Source organism: Mytilus californianus, unplaced genomic scaffold (assembly GCF_021869535.1).
Source record: "Mytilus californianus isolate M0D057914Y unplaced genomic scaffold, xbMytCali1.0.p SCAF_9, whole genome shotgun sequence".
Classification (NCBI taxonomy): domain Eukaryota; kingdom Metazoa; phylum Mollusca; class Bivalvia; order Mytilida; family Mytilidae; genus Mytilus; species Mytilus californianus.
Window position 1 is genome coordinate 97797479 of NW_026262745.1, and position 18936 is coordinate 97816414.

Consider the following 18936-nt stretch of genomic DNA (forward strand, 5'->3'; position numbering starts at 1 on the left):
ATATTTTTTCGTTTGGGCTTGTATTATATTTGCCTTCGGGTTTATATGATCCGTTCATCCTATTTTGACTTCTCAAAATTCAAGAGTCTATCCTAAATTGAGGTAAATTATATGGCCTTCCAAATACCGTTTCGATTCCTAACATCACTGAAGAGACATTAATTGTCGAAATCCGGATATGGTGTATAAAAATATTTGCACCTTTTGTTTGCGGTATACCATCTTTTCCGCTAGTTTATTGTTTTCTGTTTGGTATTAAATTTATAATTAAGATCCATTTATTACACCGGGTGATCCGTTTATTTGGCAATCGCCAATGGCAGTCAGCAGGGTTTAAGAACATTTGTTGTTAGTCAAATGCGTTTTGTTAAAATATACTTTTTCACTTTTTTGGTCTTTTGGAAAATGTTGTTTGTGCTGTATTTAGACCCCTCTAACAAGAAATTTGTTTTGCATGCACACGTATAAAAATTGCGGTTTTTATCCAACGCAATCCTAGGTTTGAACGTTGTTTTCAATTTAGACTTGTACATATATATATATATATATGTCTCGGAAAAAACGAACAAAACAACCATCTACAAACTAATCGGCTGACAATTTAAAACAAATGAAACATCCATACATTAAGCAAAAATGAGAAAATCATTGCGTGACAACTACCCTAAACCGCTTTGTTTTTGGTGCGTTTTGGGTTTAAATTATCCCTTTGGTTTCCTTACGTTTTAGTGTCGAAAGTTATCCAAGAAACAAGTGTCATACGCACAATATCAATATTATACAATTTTTATTATTTAAGAATTGAATGCTTCTTTTTGTAAATGTATTGGGGTGTAAAAGCGTTGACCGAAGTACATTTTGTATGAAGCGCGGAAACGCTTCATTCTAAATATGTGCGCACGGTCAACGCTTTTACAACCCTATAAAATTACTAAAAGAAGCATTCAATACTTATAATTACATTTTTTTGCTAGGATCATGAAAACACGATTTCTATCAAGTTTTTTCTTTTATTTACCTGTGCACTTTATTGTGGAAGCTCGTGTCATCATGAATGTTACATTTCATTTTTAAATGAAGGCTAATTTCAGAATGACGCGAGATTGCTGTTTGCTAATCAAAAAGTAAAATCACAAAAATACTGATTTCCGAGGAAAATTTAATCGGAAAGTCCCTAATCACATGGCAAAATCAAATGACAAATCACATCAAACGAATGGACAACAACTGTCATATTCCTCACTTGGTACAGGCATTTTCAAATGTAGAAAATGGTGGATTGAACCTGGTTTTATAGCGCTAAACCTCTCACTTGTACGACAGTCTCATCAAATTCCGTTATATTTACAACGATGCGTGAACAAAACAGACATTATAAATAAAATAGTCAAAATATGGGTACAGCAGTCATCACTGTGTTACAATATCAAAACAAACAATTATTTACAAAAAAGCACAAAATAGCGTTTTATAATGAAACATACATGTCATGTAATTATTTTATTATAACTGTAGATATTTTCACATAAATTTGCTTCTGTCTGCTTCATGGTTAATGTCCGAGTCTTTATCCATCCCTGAAATAATAAGATTGCTTTCGTTAATCTATAATAACATTAATGGTTCGAATTGTACTGTTCTAAATGCATTAAGTGCTTGAAGCCAAAATATCTGAAAAACGAAAACTCATTGAAAATTTGAGGAGCTGATAAAACGAAAAAGGACCAAAAGTATATAAACCTCAGTGAATATCAAATTACAAAATGTAAATTAGATAAAAAATTTACTTTTAAGGATAATCGCTCCTCTTGTTTTTGAATTTTTGAAAGATATTCGGAATTCTCTGGTTTTATCCATGTAGTGCAATTAAGAATTTTTTGCCCACGTGCCCCTACTTTTTTCCCATTATTTGATTACATATATTTTAAAATGCCATCGTTGAAAATCTTATAAATCCTTGTTATTTTTTCATAGTTTTTAAATGAAAAAAGGTACCAATGTTGAATGTATGACAAATCTAGAAAGAATCATTTCCCGCCAAATTTTCAATGGCTTATAGCTCGAAAACAAGCACACGGACCTTTCATTTTTTTCTGCTTTTTTAGTTACTTTATTCATATACTTTTAATCTATAACAGTCTTTTAAAAAGCTTGTTATTTTGAAACAGAGTAGCGAACATTCTTAAACTAAATTTAAAAATCAGGCATTTTGTTAGCTTGTATTATTTGAATATTAAGTACCTGTCTTTGTAAAAATCATGCAGAGGGTGATATATGACATGTCACAGGAGTAATTTTTTTGGCCCTATATCATAAGAACTTTGGTAGATAAGTAAAATTCTGTCTTTATTTTCCCTGTATATTGCCCGTTGCCATGGTAACCATCAAAACAACATTTTGCCTGAATATGTGAAAAAAGACCCTTTTGAAAATTTAAAATAAGGGATTGTAAAGTCCCATGGAAATTAGGTTAATCAATAAAAACAATTAGGGTTTTTACATTGTTAATAAACAAAATACCAAACTATTAAAAAACGTTAAAATTTTAAATTTACCAAATAGTTTGTTTCCATAGCAACCATTTCAAAATGTGTTAAAATTCGAAAATGAAAAATTTCAAAAACTCCTAAATTTTAAATCTGTTTATCTTCCAAGACCAACAATACCATGATATTTCATTGACAAATTTTGAAAAACATCGTTCCATATATTCATAAAACAAAAAGAAAGTCGTGTTGTTTTTTTTCTATAAAAAAATAATTTTAGTCGAAAATTGTCAATTTTCACCAAAATTCTGATTGCCAAACAGATGAATAATCAAACATTTTGAACTTAAAAAGCTAAATCATTCCATTTATATGTGCATTTTTGACACAAATTTAGTAATTATAAATGAGAATATATTATTTATAGCGATATGTTGGTAGAGAATGAAACTTTTCTCTCTGGGCATGGTGCCCCCCTCCCCTTTTTTAAAAAAAAAAAATCATTTTTTTTAAATTATAAAATTTTATCAAAAATTAAAAGAAAGATGGTATTAAATTCTGAACATTTTGAGCATTGAAGCATGAAATTTCTTCAAAGGCTTAGGGCAATGATAGTACCTCCTTCCCCATATTTAGATATTAGATTTTTTTTCAGAAATGGGGAATGTGTCAAAGAGACAACAATTTAACCAAACAACAGAAAACAGCCGAAAGGCTGATGACTGAATGAAGGATTGCTGCGTCCCTAAATACATGAAATACACTTGTTTTATGCAAATTGAAATTTTTAGATGTTATTTCATGGTCTTGAAAATAAGCCTCTGTCCAAGTTTTATTTCAGTCTATGTCAAAAAAACTTAGTCTCAGACTGTCTTTAAATTTTAACTCTAAATAAGAGGCTCTCAAGAGCCTGAATCGATCACCTGAAATTTTTTGGTTAAATCTTTCATCAATAATTATTAATGCTTTTCAATATATATCAATGAGTGGCTTAAAAATTCCATTTAAATGTTCTTTGTATCTGTCATACTGTCTTCAAAAGCAAAAAAATGCATTTTACCCCTACGTTCCATTTTAGCCATAGTGGCTATGTTCCTTGAATTACAAGGAAATAAGATACAAAATTTATACTAAATACTCCCAAGTTTGGCTGAAATTGATTCAGCAGTTTCAGGAGAAGATTTTTAAAGTAAGCAAACTAGATGAACAAATTGTGAAAAAATTCTTTGAAGGGCAATAACTCCTTAAGGGGTCAATTGACAATTTTGGTTATTAAACTTATTTGAAGATCTTACTTTGCTGAACTTTTTTGCTGTTTACAGTTTATCTTGGTCATTAATAATATTCAAGATAATAAACAAAAACTGAAAAATTTCCTTATAATTACCAATTTAGTCGCAGCAACCCAACAATGGGTTGTTAGATTCATCTGAAAATTTTAGGGCTGATAGAACTTGACCTAATAAACATGTTTACCTACACCAGATTTGCTCTAAATGCTTTAGTGTTTGAGATGTAAGCCAAAAACTGCATTTTACCCCTATGTTCTATTTTTAGCCATGGCGGCCATATTTTTTGACACAATAAAAAATAAAACACAAACTTTATTCTAGATATCCTAAGGATCATTCAGCTTAAGTTTGGCTGGAATTGGTTCAGTGGATTCAGAGGAGATGTTTGAAATAGTTAACACCGGACCGACGACGACGGACGCCAAGTGATGGAACGGTGAACTAAATACTACGTCCGTTCTATCAGAAATATACTGAAAATGAAAAATAAACAACTTGTACCCTCGAAAGCGCTAACGAGGCCACTTTCCATAAATTTAATATTTTTAGGTGTAATAACTCTTAAAAAGTCGATTGGCCACCAATATATAACATGTTTGAGATGTTGCTTATATTAATCTAAAGTATTAGTTTCGTAAAAATCTGAGAAGATTTGTACATGTGAGAGCGCTGCAAGGACCGGACAGACAGACAGACAGACATACGGACAGCAAAAAAATCGGTCTTTTGTCTTAAATCAGTGGGTTTGATAAGAAAATAACACTCTGTAAAAATTAGGCCAATGGGACAGTTATTAAGTTTGGTACAGTGTTCCAATTTCATTATATATGGAAAATTTAATACATTGCCTTGTATTCGTTTCTTTTGTTGACTAGTATACTATTGCGCAGAGTCAGATTATGTACACATAATGGCTGTTACTATTTACCTCCCATGTAATTCGACATGTATCGAAACCTTTATGCAAACACTTATTTGTCACTATGTCGATTTAACTGTGTCAAAATTGAAATTGAAGAAGAACTACAGAACCGTTCTTTCTATTCTAATATATATAATGAATCTAACTTATGCAAAAGAGCTTGAAGTAAATGCGGAATGTGTCCAGTGGACACAGATGATGCTCCCGCTCGCATATCATAAAAGTTATAAATGGACATAACTGAAGAACGGTAAAAGTGACACTAACCAAATGTGTACTTTATGTAAGTTTTGTGGTCATAAGTTTTGTGTAAAAGTTTCATAATATTTGGTTAAGGCAAACTAAAGAAAGAAAAAAGAAACGAAAAATTCAGCAACTTTTTCCCTTCGTAAAGAGGCATGGCTCTAGAACAGTAAAAGTGACACTTGTACTGTTAATGAGTTATGACCCTTTAAAAATGGAAAAATTGCTGAACTTTTCGTTTCCGTTCTCTCTCTTTCGTCTGTCTGACATAGTTCATCTTACCCTGACCTCATTTTCTTAGAACATTGATAATGTTAGGTTAATATGATACTTGTATTAAAATCTTTATATAACAGAGTTTCAAAAGTAATTCATTGATAAATAAAACCGACCAGACATTTCAGGGTGTGCATTCTTGTTTAGCAGATCTAAGTCTAGGGCAATTTTTTTTTAAATTGTTCATTAAGATTTGTTTTACAGACACTCATGTAATGCTCATTGTTGAAGGCTGTACGATGACCTGTGGTTGATCATTTCTATGTCATTTGGTCTCTTGCGGAGAGTTGTCTCATTGGCAATTACAACACATCCTCTAATTTTTATGCATAGACTTAAATGTTTTTGGAGTTCAATATTATTATTCTTTTTCACTAACAGCATCAATCACAGGCACGACAACGGGTTATGCGTATTACCATTTTTTTCAAACTTCTGAGAAATCTTACATATATCTATAGAAGTAATGTTATGCTTAAATTCTTAAAACGCTTAGTTCACAAGTAAACACAATAAGATTCCACATTTTTTTCAACAAATTTTATAATTCAAAAAAAAGGGGGGGTGCACCATACCCAGAGTGATGAGTTTTCGTTTTGTACAAGTATATCTTCATTAATCATATATTCTAGTTTAAAATTAAAAAATGTGTGTCAGAATTGCACATACAAATGGAATATTTTAACTTTTTAAGTTCAAAATGTTTGATTATTCATCTGTTTTGTAATCTGAATTTTGGTGAAAATTGACAATTTTTTACTAAAATTATTTTTTTAAAGAAAAAAAACACGCGACTTTCTTTTTATTTTATAAATATATAGAATATTGTCTTTCAAAATTTGTCACTGACATGTAATTGTATGGTTGGTCTTGGGAGATAAACAGATTTAAAATTTAGGAGTTTTTGAAATTTTTCATTTTCGAATTTTAACACATTTTTAAATGGTTGCTATGGAAACAAACTATGTAGTAAATTCAAAATTTTAACGTTTTTGTATAGTTTGGGGTCTTGTTTGTCAATATTGTAAATATATTTATTGTTTGTATTGATTAACTTTATTTCAATGGTTCTTTAAAATCCCTTATATTTCAATTTTCAAAGGCTACTTTTTTACGTATTTTTAGCAAAATTTTGTAAGGATGGTTTCCATGGCAACCAAGGTTCAAAATAAAAAAATTAATATATGAAACTTATTTTCATACCATACCTTCTTCATAAACAAAATATAAAGACATTTGAAGAGAGGTCATGAATCGCCCATCAACAGGAACCTGCATGATTCTTACAAAGACAGGTACTTAAACATGCATAACTGGTCACAGAAAATTGTTTTTATTTGTACAGACTATATAGAAAATGCATGTCATCAATTCATTATCATAATGGCTATTTATATAAAGTTGTAGTTTGGCTATGCACACACTTTTCCATTCCAAAGCATACAAAAACGTTGATACAATACAAGGAAAATCGAGAAATTTACAAATATCACGGTTACATTCTGGGGAATTCGTGAAATGTGAATTGAATTAATTTAAAATGATTACCTTGAAATTTGGCAATGCCGTTTTAATTTAAGGCATTAATTGTAATTTTCAATTTTACACAACATTTGAACGAAATACCAGATTCAGCTATTAATTAAAGGACATATTAATATAGATCATATATCGATGAGACAATAATGATCGATAGGTAAATATCTAAAGCTTTAACAGGTCTATTAAAAACATGTCCAACTTTAAACCCCCACAAGAAGATAGGACAAGAAACGATCGGTAATGATGTACTTGATAGGAACATGAATAAGATGTTTTCAAAACACATTGATTTAGAACAAAATTTTTGGTTCGTTTTCTGCATAGGAACAGGAACTGCCCACATGTCTGAATTCACGACATTTTTGGGGGTAGGGTTCATGGCACTTATCTTACATTTTGTGTCTAGTGTTGAATTGACTGTACACTATAAATCATTATTTTGTTTAGACCTCCCAATTAATCTCTTATATATTGATCATAGTACATATCTACACATACATTCATGTGTGGTTACTCATCTTGAGCATGATTTTGACATATTCAAACAAGAGTGATACATTATGAACTTAATTCGAGAAACATATCATGTGTACACCTAAAATCATATCCTTTAGTTTTTTTAACTTACCCTAACTGGCAACATTTGTTCGCACAGCATGAAGATTCATTGTCAAGAAATTCACCACAATCATACCCCGTACAAGTGCCATCACAGTCATCTTTACCTGTAAAATTATCAAATGGGGTTCAAGTACATTTTTTCGCAATATTACAAACAATATTTACTCAATGTATAGCAAAGTATATTTTTACTGTTGTTTGACTTTTTATCTTTCATCTGCTGTTACGTCTATCGTTTTGCAACTAAAAGTTTTTAATTTCCCTTTCATGTATTTTCATTTTGTATTAACAAAATTGATCTGACGACCGTAAAACATTTGACGCCGTGCTCTTAATTCTATCAAGTTAATTTTATAACATTAAAGGTACCTGTTTTTACTGCTTCAGATGCGCATTTCTACAATTAATGTCTCCTCAATGATATTGGAGACCATAAGATTTGAAAATTCTAAATCGAAATACATTTGTGGAGAGGTATTATCATCGTAAATGACCATTAGTATAGCAAAACCTGGACTTGGATTCAGAGCTGTGTATAAAAGAGATTCTTTTTTTAAAATCAAAATAGTGTTCTAAAAATTATAGCAGATTTCAATAAAAACAATACATCCATACTGTCATGCCAGTACAAAACTATTGAGCTTCCGGGCTGATGAAACCCTTGGGGATAGCAGCCAACCAGTAGATGTATCACATAAATGATTTATAATGTTGTACCAATATCCATGATATTAGCCTATTTATTTTTAACTCTTTTTTTCAAACGTCCTTGCGTAAATCCGATAAAATAGGATAGGTCATGTTATTCTCAGATTCCTGATTAGATGGTAGAAGTTTTCGTATTCATCTTTTTGTTTTCTTACCATTCTATGGCTAATGAACCCTTGAATATTTTGCACTTATAAAGTGAAAGTAGAATTGTGAAGTGCATGTAGTCTGATGAACATAAACATGATTATTTTTTGTTGTTGACAAACTTGAACTGACGACCGTATAACATTTGATGCCAGGCTCTTAGCCCTATCATGATTTCATTGTGTATTTAACTTAAATTACTAGTAATAATAATTAACAGTACCAGTTTTTACTGACCAGATGCACATTTATACAATTAACGTCTGTTTGGTGATGTTTGAGACCAACAGATTTGAACGTTCTTAAAGAGCTAATATAACCGAAAAGTAATAGAAATAATAATAAAGCCAAATTAGGAGAAGAACTCACAGCTATGCATTAGGGAGTTACATTTCTTGAATTAAAAGTTGGTTTATAAAAGTTATAACAGCAATGTATAAATAAAAAATAACAATAGTAATACAGTACATCATGGGATACTGGGATGGTGAAACCCTCAGGGACTAGCAGTCAACTAGCATGCTTATCATGCAAAGCGTTTATGATTATGTACCAATATCAGCCTTTTTACATTAAACTCCTTGTTAAAACGTTCTCCCCTACCACCCATTAAATGAGGATAGGTTTTGTTATTCTCAACACGTTCTCCCCTACCACCCATTAAATAAGGATAGGTTTTGTTATTCTCAACACGTTCTCCCCTACCACCCATTAAATACGGATAGGTTTTGTTATTCTCAACACGTTCTCCCGTACTACCCATTAAAAAAGATAGGTTTTGTTATTCTCAACACGTTCTCCCCTACTACCCATTAAAAAGATAGGTTTTGTTATTCTCAACACGTTCTCCCCTACCACCCATTGAATGGGATAGGTTTTCTTATTCTCAACACGTTCTCCCCTACTACCCATTAAAAAAGATAGGTTTTGTTATTCTCAACACGTTCTCCCCTACCACCCATTAAATGGGGATAGGTTTTGTTATTTTCAACACGTTCTCCCCTACCACCCATTAAATACGGATAGCTTTTGTTATTTTCAACACGTTCTCCCCTACCACCCATTAAATACGGAAAGGTTTTGTTATTTTCAACACGTTCTCCCCTACTACCCATTAAATGAGGATAGGTTTTGTTATTCTCAACACGTTCTCCCCTACCACCCATTAAATAAGGATAGGTTTTGTTATTCTCAACACGTTCTCCCCTACCACCCATTAAATACGGATAGGTTTTGTTATTTTCAACACGTTCTCCCCTACTACCCATTAAAAAAGATAGGTTTTGTTATTCTCAACACGTTCTCCCCTACTACCCATTAAAAAAGATAGGTTTTGTTATTCTCAACACGTTCTCCCCTACCACCCATTAAATACGGAAAGGTTTTGTTATTTTCAACACGTTCTCCCCTACTACCCATTTAATGAGGATAGGTTTTGTTATTCTCAACACGTTCTCCCCTACCACCCATTAAATACGGAAAGGTTTTGTTATTTTCAACACGTTCTCCCCTACTACCCATTAAATGAGGATAGGTTTTGTTATTCTCAACACGTTCTCCCCTACCACCCATTAAATAAGGATAGGTTTTGTTATTCTCAACACTTTCTCCCCTACCACCCATTAAATACGGATAGTTTTTGTTATTTTCAACACGTTCTCCCCTACTACCCATTAAAAAAGATAGGTTTTGTTATTCTCAACACGTTCTCCCCTACTACCCATTAAAAAAGATAGGTTTTGTTATTCTCAACACGTTCTCCCCTACCACCCATTAAATGGGGATAGGTTTTGTTATTTTCAACACGTTCTCCCCTACCACCCATTAAATACGGATAGGTTTTGTTATTCTCAACACGTTCTCCCCTACCAGCCATTAAATACGGATAGGTTTTGTTATTCTCAACACGTTCTCCCCTACCACCCATTAAATGAGGATAGGTTTTGTTATTCTCAACACGTTCTCCCCTACCACCCATTAAATGGGGATAGGTTTTAATATTCTCAACACGTTCTCCCCTACCACCCATTAAATAAGGATAGGTTTTGTTGATCTCCTATTCCTTATTCGAGGATAGCAGTTATCATAATCATCTTTTTTTCAAACGTTTTATAATATTTTATAAATGACGACCTTATATTGAATATTATTTGGGGCTGGTTAACGAAAAAGAACTGTTATGTGCATGTATTAATGACATTTATTTTTTCTGGGACAACGACATAGGATCATGGATGACCTGAGGCCGATTCTTTTGGGGCGTGTGAGAACTTAAAGACGTACCGACAAACCTATAAATATTACGGTAACAATACAGGGGGTGGATCAAGCCATTTTAAAAGGAGGTTCCCAACCCAGGATAAGGGGGGGGGGGGGTTCCGACCATATGTCTTCATTCAAAAGCATTGATCGTCAAAACAAAGGAGTGGTTCCAACACCTGGACCCCCTCCCCTCCACCACTGCAATTTTACTTTCTACAGTTTTGCTTAATTGTTTTGTAAAGTAAATATATTGATGATAGAAATTTCCAATACTATGTCATTAGCTATATAAAAGCAGTTTAAACATTTCAAATAAATTTAAAATGTTGACAATTGAATCCTTTATTGCAAAATCGCCAATTTACTGAAAAGAAAAAAATATTGTAGAATTTGAAGAACAATTTTTTTTCCAGTTTTCAAATGGAATGAAGAGAAGAAAGTAGGTTTTTATCCAAACATAATGCAAAAACTTTTCAGGGATTTAACTGGAAGGTGAAAGAAAACACTTAAATATGATATATTTAAAGAAGTAAACGTAGATGTGACAGCAACCTAACGATATAAATTAACGTCATATATAAAAGTTAATCCTTTTTTGTTGAATCAGTTATTCAAAGTTTTTATTAAGTTTTGCATTTATTTGGAAATATTTGGCACCAAGCATCACTGAAGATACATTATTTATCGAAATGGCCATCTGATGTAGTTACATTTGTACCTCTTATTGTCTTATTTATGCATTATCTAATGAATTCGTCTGTCGTCTGTCGAACTTTATATTGGTGAATGATCTTCTAATTGAATACAGTAGTTGATTTTATTGTGTGCAGTGTGTAGGATTTGACAATTGAGTCTAACTATTCATGCTGTTTACTGACTTTCTGCTCTGTAAAACAAATAAATTCGTTTTTGATTTCACTAAACAAGAATTTCGTATTTAAATTTGATTATTTCTCGATTTATAATAATTCACAGTCATTGATAGTAAATAATGCCAATGTAAACACCCCGGTGTTCTTTCAACATAATGTAGACAAAATAGACCGCCTGACTTATGAAATGAACTACGGCGATAAATCAATCAAAGCCTTTCAAATTACCTTGTTTATATCTTTAATAAAAAATAAATTATTATATTTAAATATTAAACGAATCATAAATTTAAATTGTACAATACAATATTATATAAAGATGGTACAAATAAATAGATTGATTACAACATCACATTAACAAGGGAGGTTACTACTTTTAAAAACGTATAAGAAAACTACCCCGGTCGTTAAAGTATACATGCACAGTCACTGTCAGATCTTTAATCGAAGATAATGTCGACGGATGCAAAAGACTTTATCAATCTGAACAATAAGGGTGCGTGATCTTTACTTTTAAATTTAGAAAGGTTGATCTCAGATGATTAGAACTCATGACCAAGGTCCGTTATACGAACATTCAGGACGATAATGTGTTTTGCTTGATCAATTGATTGAAAAACAAATTTCCGCAATTTCACAATTCAAACCGGGATTAGCATTCAATCATTTTGCCATTCGGAGCCTACTCGGTATTAGTTTTACTTATTTTTGAAAGCTATATGGTGACCTTAACTAGAGCCTGGGTGTGGATGGGGTTTACGGAATAGAGAATAGTGGGCAAAAAATATGAATAATAGAGACAATGGACCAAGAAATAAATTAAAAAAATAGAATAATGAGGTGTTAAAATATAGAGAACAGAATAATTGGCAAAAAGTATAAAGAAATAAAGAATAGAGAAAAATGGCCTGAAACACTGATTAAAGAATAGAGAAAATCGGCATAGAATATCAAAGAATACAGAAATGGAAAACCCCGTATCCAGACCATCATCCTAGTTGCCTAAACCAACGTTATTTTGTCTCCGGTAGATTGTTATTGGTTATCATACTTTTATTTTTATTTCTATGCCTATCAATTAAGACGTGAGCTTTCATAATTTGCCAGCTTATTACATTATAAAAAAAGACTAAGCCGAACATCACTCTGGATTTTTTCTCAAGTGGACCTCAGCTACCTACCCTACCACACCATTACCGAAAAGTTAATAAAAAAAAATCTACGGCAATACTAGGTGCAAAGGGAAGTTTGGTAGCTGAGGTCTACTGGAGAAAAAAATCCAGGGTGCTATTCGTCTTAGTTTTTTTATAAGTAGGTTTGAAGTTGGGGTCCGCGGACACCCAACCCCATCCTTACCGAAAATTTAATAAAAACATTTCTAAGGCAATACTTTTGTCCGCACTAAGACATGGGAAGCTTAGTAGCTGAGGTCTACAGTAGAAAAAACAAAGGGTATTTTTCGGCTTAGTTTTTTTTTCTAAAGTAGGTCCAAAGTTGAGGTCAGATACCCTACCCAACCCTTACCGAAAAGTTGACAAACAAAAATTCTATGGCAATACTTTTTTCTGCACTAGGTGCAAACGTAAGCTAGAGACCTAGCGCCTACTTTATCAAAATTCCCAGTTTGGGTATAGCACGGATTATTTTTTAAAGCTAATAAATAATTTCCTTGCCCACCATACTTTGAGTACAAAAAATATACCTTTCGTCCAATCATAAGTAAGAGAAATCCACTGTTCAGAAGTAGAATGTTTTGTCAAAACAGTTTTGTGTTGCAAAAAAAAAACGTTAAAGCACGAGTGCAACTTTTTTTTCTTCTAATGCAGAACAATTGTTACTTTTCATGAACTATTTGACAGGATGCCGAGAATATGGAAAGCTATTTCACACAATAGTGCAATTTTGCCAACATTTAAATAATTTCATAATTATTTACGATTCTATATACACTCAAAAGTGTTGACTATTTGAAATGTAAAGCGTGCAGCACGCTGTGTGATGTATTAAAAGCGATTTCTATTGTATTTATATAATTAATGAACAAGAAATGAAATTTTGAAATTCATTGAATAGTGTCTTTGACTGTTTAATTATATATTAAAAACTGATAATATAGTGGTTGTATATTAATAAAAACATTTGAAGTACGTTTGAATCTTATGCAACATTTGGGTTTATATAAACATCTGAAAACTGGCTGCTAGCGAAGTGGCTGCTAGCGAGTGGCTGCTTGCTTGAACCTGGTCTAACAAACTCCGCATTTTCATTCACGTCTTCACATTACAGGTTTCAATAAACGTTTAGTAAATTATGTCAATGTGAAGAAAATGACCCGTATTATGCCAACAACTGGTTTTAGAATTAATTAGTTTATTTCCGATGCAAAGACCTTATAAGTGAATCAATATTAATACAAAAATATGTCATCTTTAATGATTCCTCATGGGGTTTTTGATTATGTGATTACTTGGCCGTTTTATTTAGTGATTATTTGATTACTGGACCAAATAGTTCATGATTATCTAGGACTGTATTTTAGATTAATTGATTACCAAGTTTAAACAATAAATTTGTGTGTATAGCATACATATATAATTTGGCTTGAAAGACGTTATTTTTTTCGCCTCGCTCCGCTCGGTAAAATTGTTAAGAATTAACAAGGATGTATAAATACCCTGCCACGTCCGGTCTGTGCTTTTCTTAGATGTTTTTTTTTTCTGTTTTGTATAGATCTGATATGTTAAGCCCTTTTCAACTGATTTTTATAGTTTGTTCTTATGTTGTTCTGTAACAACACTCGTCCCAGGTAAACGGGAGGGTTGGGCGCTCACTTGCATGTTTAACCCCGCCACATACTGTATGTGCCTGTCCCAAGTTAGGAGCCTGTAGTTCAATGGTTGTCGTTTGTTGATGTCTGTCATATTTGTTTTTCGTTTTATTGTGTTATAAATTAGGCCGTTTTTTCTCAACTGAACTGTTTCATATTTTTCATGTCAGAGCCTTTCATAACCGACTATACCCTACTGGTTTTTTTTCTCATTGTTGAAGGTGGTACGGTTGCCTATATATAATTGCTTACATCCACTTCATTTGAACTTTGGGGATAGTTGTCACATTGGAAATCATACCACATCTCCTTATCAAAATGTTGAGGGGTGAGGGGGGTGAAATTTGTATTTCTTTGGAAAGTTCCAATGTTTTCCTCCCAGGTCACCCAGTTTTAATTTGATATTTTCTCATTTTGCTGTGCCCTTGGATTTGTGTTTAAGGCCAACCAGAGCTTACTGCCTGTTGGTGGGTAGTTGAAGGCCATATGGTTGGTGATGTCTTCATGCTATTGTCCCATTACTTTATATAGACAGCTTATCAGTCAACCATATCTATCAAAGACGACAAATGATGGCCAAAGCTCTCCTGGCCTTTTGTATAGTCAAGCGAGAAACAAGATATAAACGGACTTGGCTTGGTATAAACATGTATATTTAGTAAATTCGTATAAATTAAAGTCAAATTAATATTTCAAAACAACATAAAAATATAAAAGTGTAAAAAAAATTTTTTTTAATAAATCTTGAAAATATTATTGTGTTTGTGTGTGGCCATGGATAAAGGCATGTTTTTCAGTCTGGGTTAAAAAAAACAAATTATTGACTTCGGGTACAAATCCCTGCCCCACCCCTGAGAATCAAATGGTTGCTTCCTTGGGAACAATAGAGATTGAAGATGTTGAGAATGAAGATCAGGTAATAATTTTATGTTCTGCGGCGACGGTAAAGGAACACCAATCAGTCAATCGATCTTTATGACTATTGCTTCAGTTGTGTAATATTCCTTGTTGTAAAAGTTCCTTTTCTGCTTTGTGTAGACTTATTAAGACTTGGAATAGATCTACGATGACTCATGAACGGTCGTGTATGGTTTGGCAATTTTACATGCCTACCGATAATAAAATTGACAATGGAAATGGGGAATATGTCAAAGAGACAACAACCCGACCAAAGAGCAGACAACAGCCGATGTCCAGATATGATACGATGCTACCGGACATAGAAAAAACTGTCCTGTGGTATGAGTGCCAATGAGACATTTCTCCATCCAAGTCACAATTTGTAAAAGAAAAACCATTGTAGGTCAAAGTACGATCTTCAACACGGAGCCTTGGCTCACACCGAACAGCAAGCTACAAAGGGCCCCAAAATGACCAGTGCAAAACCATTCAAACGGGAAAACTATGCAACGGTATAATCTATATAATAAACAAGAAACGAGAACACTTATGAACCACATCAACAAACGGCAACTACTGAACATCAGGTTCCTGACTTAGAACAGGTGCAAACAAATGCAGCGGGTTTAAACGTTTTAATAGGTACCAAATTAACTCTTATCCGAAACAATTATGTAACATATGACCTTTAATATTGAAGGGCTAAACTTGCATTGAGCCGTGTTTAGGCCCTAAAATAGAAAATAAAGAGATGTGCATGGGACAAAATCGCACACAATACATAGAAAAAATTCAAATTATCAATGAACAGGGCTTTTATTCCTGTTCTTCATCTTGAAAGTAGCTGAAGGGTCTTCAACGAGGAAAAGAACCATTCATACCCTGAAAACAACAGCCACACACTTGGCTATTTGGATTACAATGTTTTGCTTTACCCTACACCCTGGAGTTTTTCTCCAGAAGGCCTCAGGTACCCAATTTCCCTTTGCACCTAGTGCGGACAAAAGTATTGCCTTAGATTATTTTTATTAACTTTTCGGTAATGGTGTGGTAGGGTGGGTAGCTGAGGTCTACTTGAGAAAAAATCCAGAGTGATGTTCGGCTTAGTCTTTTTTTATAATGTAATAAGCTGGCAAATTATGAAAGCTCATGTCTTAATTGATAGGCATAGAAATAAATAGAAAACGTATGAAAACCAATAACATTCTACCGGAGACAAAATAACGTTGGTTTAGGCAACTAGTATGATGGTCTGGATGCGTATTTCTTCATTTCTGCATTCTTTGATATTCTATTCCATTTTTCTCTATTCTTTAATCAGTGTTTCAGGCCATTTTTCTCTATTCTTTATCATGTTTTTTCATTATCCTTTTAGCTAATTAATCTATTCTTTTTATATTTTAACATCTCATTATTCTATTTTTTTTATTTCTTGGTCCATTGTCTCTATTATTTATATTTTTTGCCCACTATTCTCTATTCCGTAAACCCCCATCCACACCCAGGCTCTAGTTAAGGTCACCATATAGCTTTCAAAAATAAGCAAAACTAATACCGAGTAGGCTCCGAATGGCAAAATGATTGAATGCTAATCCCGGTTTGAATTGTGAAATTGCGGAAATTTGTTTTTCAATCAATTGATCAAGCAAAACACATTATCGTCCTGAATGTTCGTATAATGGACATTGGTTATGAATTTTAATTATCTGAGATCAACCTTTCTAAATTTAAAAGTAAAGATCACGCACCCTAATTGTTCAGATTAATAAAGCCTTTTGCATCCGTCGACATTATCTTCGATTAAAGATCTGATAACCACAGTGACTGTGCATGTATACTTTAACGACCGGGGTAGTTTTCTTATAAGTTTTTAAAAGTAGTAACCTCCCTTGTTAATGTGATGTTGTAATCTATTTATTTGTACTATCTTAATATAATATTGTATTGTACAATTTAAATTTATGATTCGTTTAATATTTAAATATAATAATTTATTTTTTATTAAAGATATAAACAAGGTAATTTGAAAGGCTTTGATTCATTTATCACCGTAGTTCAATTCATAAGTCAGGCGGTCTATTTTGTCTACATTATGTTGAAAGAACACCGGGGTGTTTACATTGGCATTATTTACTATCAATGACTGTGAAACAAGAAAGGAAAACACTGTACATTATAAAACGAGAAATAATTAAAATTAAATACAAAATTCTTGTTTAGTGAAATCAAAAACGAAAAACGGAAACACTTTTGATTTTCATTTTGGTTTTAGAGAAATCAAAAACAAAAAATGAAAACACTTTCGTTTTCCGTTTTGCTTTTAGAGAAATTAAAAACGAAAAATGAAAACACTTTTGTTTTTCGTTTTGGTTTTTGAGAAATCAAAAACGAAAAATGAAAACACTCTCGTTTTTTGTTTTTTGTTTTTGATATTTCAAAATGAAAAACGAATGGACGCAAATATACACGGACCGTTCAATCAGTACACCAGTTGCTATCAAAATAATTTTCGACTTTGTAAGTGACTATTAATTAAATCAATTATAAATTTTCTGCCTAACATTTTTGGATTATCTGTGATAGCTACATGTAAATTACTTACTACATATTGCAGGTGTCGTTGTCATAATAGGTGTACAACAAAACCTGGTGCCACAACATCCGTTTGTATCTTTCATTCCATCACAGGTTTCATCTTCACTCATACATGAAGAACCATCAGGACATGTGTCTATGAATAAGATGATGAGTGATTAACAGATTTCTAACAGCAGAAACTGCTTTGTGCTGAATTAACAACATATTACTAAATCTAAATTCATATTTTGAAGAGATACTAAAATAGCAAAAAAGGAAAAAAAAAATACATCAGCCCTCTAAAGCTTCATTGAAAAAAGGATTGACAAAAACCTCCATCATTACAATTTTGTACGCCAGACGCGGGTTTCGTCTACATACGACTCGTCAGTGACGCTCGAATGAAACAAAAACAAAAAAAGGCCAAAAAAGGTTTGAACTTGAAGAGCATCGAGGACTAAGAATTTCCAAAAGCTTTTACCAAATACAGCTAATGTAGTCGAATCCTGGGGTATAAAATACATAGTATTTCGAAAAATTCAAAGTTTTGTAAACAGTTGATTCATAATTATGACCATATCAATGATAATACATGTCAATATTGAAGTTTTCGCTGCTGGGCTGGTGAAACTCTCGGGTAGGAAACCTCCACCAGCAGTGGCATCTGATAAGATCTGATAAGATCCTTAAGAATAAGTCATAATTGGTAACGAGCGTTATAATTTTTAGCGGCTTTGTTATTGTTTCTTGTTATAACATTGTTATCAACATAATAAAATCATCAGTAAATTTTCGTAGGAAATGACTATCCCAAGTCAGGAATATGACAGTAATTTTCCATTCTTTCCTTTGAATGATATAGTCGAGCGTTTGGTTTTGTCAGTTTTTCTGGACTGCACCTGTTTTAATTTACCTTAGAATTTTTAATACTCTTAACCTTATACATGACTTAAAATATTAAAATAACAATAAGAATAAGCTTCCATAAAACACAATGACCCAACTGTCTTATTTCGATGCTCAGTGACTGTGAAATTTTGTCAATATCTTAATTCAGTATAACTATTACAAAGTCAGTCACTCCATAATGAACATGTGTACAAAGTTCACTCCATAATGAACATGTGTACAAAGTCTCAAGTTGACATGACAACAAACTACCCTAAAACAAAAACAAAACGTTTAGTTAACCTGATACGAGACGAATGGACTATCAGACGGCATACGAGAATACCGGAAAACGTAATGTCCCTCTTATCGG

At 32.6% G+C, this 18936-nt stretch overlaps 1 long non-coding RNA gene across 1 annotated transcript; it reads right to left on the reverse strand.

Annotated features, from left to right (window-relative positions):
* Positions 1-1485: 1485 nt before the first annotated feature.
* On the reverse strand, positions 1486-17814 carry LOC127714565 (uncharacterized). Its single transcript, XR_007987790.1, has 3 exons — positions 17701-17814; positions 7390-7486; positions 1486-1577 (listed from the first exon to the last, which is right to left on the reverse strand). It is a non-coding gene; the product is annotated as an uncharacterized LOC127714565 (long non-coding RNA).
* Between the last annotated feature and the right edge of the window lie 1122 nt (positions 17815-18936).